Source organism: Phyllobates terribilis, unplaced genomic scaffold, assembly GCF_046119375.1.
Source record: "Phyllobates terribilis strain yellow unplaced genomic scaffold, ASM4611937v1 Scaffold_9__5_contigs__length_417890890, whole genome shotgun sequence".
NCBI lineage: Eukaryota > Metazoa > Chordata > Amphibia > Anura > Dendrobatidae > Phyllobates > Phyllobates terribilis.
In genome coordinates this window covers 214,553,126-214,556,503 of record NW_027362769.1, presented here as the reverse complement: position 1 = coordinate 214,556,503, position 3,378 = coordinate 214,553,126, and positions in this window count along the sequence as shown.

The following is a 3,378-nucleotide window of genomic DNA, read 5'->3' as shown; positions in this document are numbered from 1 at the left end:
GGGGCACGCACCCGGCAGAGCGGGGCGGCCATGTTGTGTGTACCGCTTCTGATTGCAAGAAGTAAGGGAGTGCTCTGAGTAGTAGACACTGAGCAAAGAGTCCAGGAGAAGCAGAACTGTAGAAGGATGGCTTTATAATATGCAAACTGTAAATGACCTGTCAGATAAAGCCATATTTTATAGTAATGCTTTGGCCATGAGTGCTGTCATGGCTTCTGTAAAGATGGGCTGAGTTAGTGTTTGCCTATAGCTTGGGTTACAGGCCTAGGTCAGTTAGTTTTACATCAAGTCACAGAGAAAGTGCACATCCAAAATGTGTGTAATTTGTCTAAAAGGGGGCGTTACCAGTGTGAGACATTTAGAGCAGACAGTCAGTACATGTCTCACACTGGTAACGCCTCTTTTCATTGATAATAATCTCTGGAGGCACATTCTCAGGGAGATCTACAGCTGGCCCATAGATCTTAAAGGGAATCTGTCAGTAGGATCAACCCTCCTAAGCCGACATGGACATGTAGGTCATAGGAAGCTGAATAAAATGATGCCTTGATATCTGTGATCCGATGTCTTTTCCAGAGAAATTCATGTTTTTCTTATATGTAAATGAGCTGTTAAGATCTATGGGCCGGACATAGATCTACATGAGAATCTGCCTCCAGAGATTATTTTAAATGAAAGGAGGCGTTACCAGTGTGAGACATGTAATGACTCTTAGTCTGTTCTCCTGATCTACATGTCTCACACTGGTAATGACGCGCCCCTGGGCCTGTGTCGCGCTGCGTTGCGCACGCGGGAGCTTACCCGGAGCCAGATCTGTTGAGGGTTGTAGTCTCGTGGCGGTGACCCGGTCCGTGCCCAGGGAGTCAAACTGAGCGCGATGTATCAGCGGTAGATGTTGGACGACTACGCCACCCGTTGAGTACAGCTAAGGAGCTGCTGCTGCAGGGCAGACCGCTGAGGCCGGTGGTAGGATTGTGCAGCGTGATAGTATAACCCCCAACGGGAGGGGTATGGCCTCAGGGCAGCCGACGTGGATGATGGGGGTAGCAGGAACCACTCGGAGACGGTACGGTGTAGTTCAGGGTCTTTACTGGTGACAAAGATAGACCCTCCCGGAGTACTGGCTAGCGATTGGGGCCTGGTCAGTCCTTGAGCAGATGGGATCTCCCCTGGCCAGGCGGAGTTGTAGGCCTCCCAAACTAACTGTACTCTTCTGGCTACCTTGCTAGAGGCGGGTATAAGTAGCCCACGTCCCTGAGTGTACCGTGTGGTGCTCACCCGTATGGCCGGTGACTCGGGGCCTTCGGGTTTCTTGGCCAGAGGACCTGGAATCCCCTGCCTGACGGATTCTGCTGCTGGGTAGGAGTTAGTCCCCACAGCCTCGGACTCCGGGTCCGGTAAGAAATCTTCTCAGTCAGGGCGAGCTCTGCAGCTGCCAGCCCCTGACTCCTTGTAACACTGCTCCCACAGAGCTCCTGATGTTCTGTTCCTATATTTGCTTCTTTTCTCTGTCTCTACTTCTTCTCTACTCACTAACCCTGCCTCAGCCCTAGGTTTATATAGGGGAAGTTCTTCCCCTCCCAGGACTGGGCAGGAGGTGTGGCATGCATAGGATTCCTGACCAAGAGACCTCCCACCTGCTCTCAGACGTAATATCTCTATCACTGTGGCAACCAGACCCCTGGGGTGTCACATTCCCCCCTAGTGAAATTTAGTACTCCGGGACTAAACATATTTTAGAAAAACATAACAAGATATAACAATAACAATACAATAAAGAAACACATAAAGGTGGTCACGGCATGTCCGTAACCGGGTGCAGTCTTTGAAGAAAGCAAGGTGTCCATTTCACCAAAACAGGGAGACGTAACCAGGTAGGGGTCTGTCCTGCCCCGAGTCCTTAACAGTCTTTAGTCCGTCCTGGGTTACGCTCCAACTATGTACACAGGATTCCCGGTAAATCCACCAAAGACTCCTATAAACAACTAGAAACACATAATTATACACAAGCAACAAGAAAAACAGGTAACTACAAATAAAACAATTTATACACTTCAAATCCTCCAACGTGCGGGTAACTGGCCTCTAGTGGCCCTAGTGGACCTACGGAGCTGACTGTCTGGCCCTGAACTACAGGGTGTAGGAGCTGTCAAGGGTAAATTGGGCAGCTGTCTACGGGCCCTTTGGCTCACTAGGGATATGGCAGGCTCACTGCAAGCAGAGGGTTGATCCTCCTGATCTGCTGGTGTGGGGTCTTCTGCCTCCTGGACCGGCTGTTCTTCCAGCTCTACCTGTTGCTCCGTAGGTGCTTGGGATGCTGGTTGGAGGAAGGTGAGTACGGGTACCACAACTGCACCATTGACTTGAGTCCAAGACCGAGGGAAGTCTCCGAGCACAGTACTAACCATATCTTCCCTTTCCTCTACGGGTCGATGGTCTTCTTGTTCCTCTTCAGGGTTCCGTAGCTGTTCAGGACACTTCTTCAGGTGATCCCGGGATACAATGGCTGTGGTCTCCCCTCCGTCTTTACTGATGGTACAGACCTTCGGGTTCTCGTGGCTTGAGGGCAGTACGGTGTACGGGTCCTTCTCCCACTGGTCGTCCAACTTGTGGAGTCGTCTTTTCCTCTTCAAGACCTGCTCTCCGGGCACCAGTGGAACAGCGGGAGCATACTGGTTGTAAGTTTTCTCTTGTCTCTCCCTAGCCTGACAGAGACTTCGCTCCACGCTCTCCTGTACTTTCCGGTACTGCTGCTGTCTCTCTGTGTCCCAGTCTGCTTCTGGTGAAGTGTCCTCGGGTGTCAGGACCCCCATTTCCAGGTCAACAGGTAACTTACCAGGTCTCGCCCTCATTAGGTAAGCCGGGGTACAGTTGGTGGAACCTACCGGGATGTGGTTGTATAGGTCCACCAGATCGGGCAGCTTCTCAGGCCACAGACTGCGTTCTTCCAGGGGCAACGTTTTCAGAAGATCCATTACCACCTGGTTCATTTTCTCACAAAGTCCATTAGTTTGCGGATGATAGGGTGTCGTCCTTATCTTCCGGCAGCCATACAGATTGCAGAATTCCTGGAAGACCTCCGCTTCAAAGGCAGGTCCCTGGTCCGTCAGCACTTGGTCCGGGTACCCGTGTGGACGGCAGAAGTGCTGCTGGAAGGCTCTAGCTGCTGTTTGAGCCGTTAAGTCCTTGACAGGGACGACAACCAAGAACCGGGAGTAATGATCCACGATGGTTAACGCGTAGACGTAGCCACTTCTGCTTGGGGTCAGTTTTACATGATCCAAGGCTACCAGTTCCAACGGCTGCCGGGTGACGATGGACTGCAGGGGAGTCTTCTGGCTGGCACGGTCCTTCCTCCTCAGGTTGCACGGGCCACAG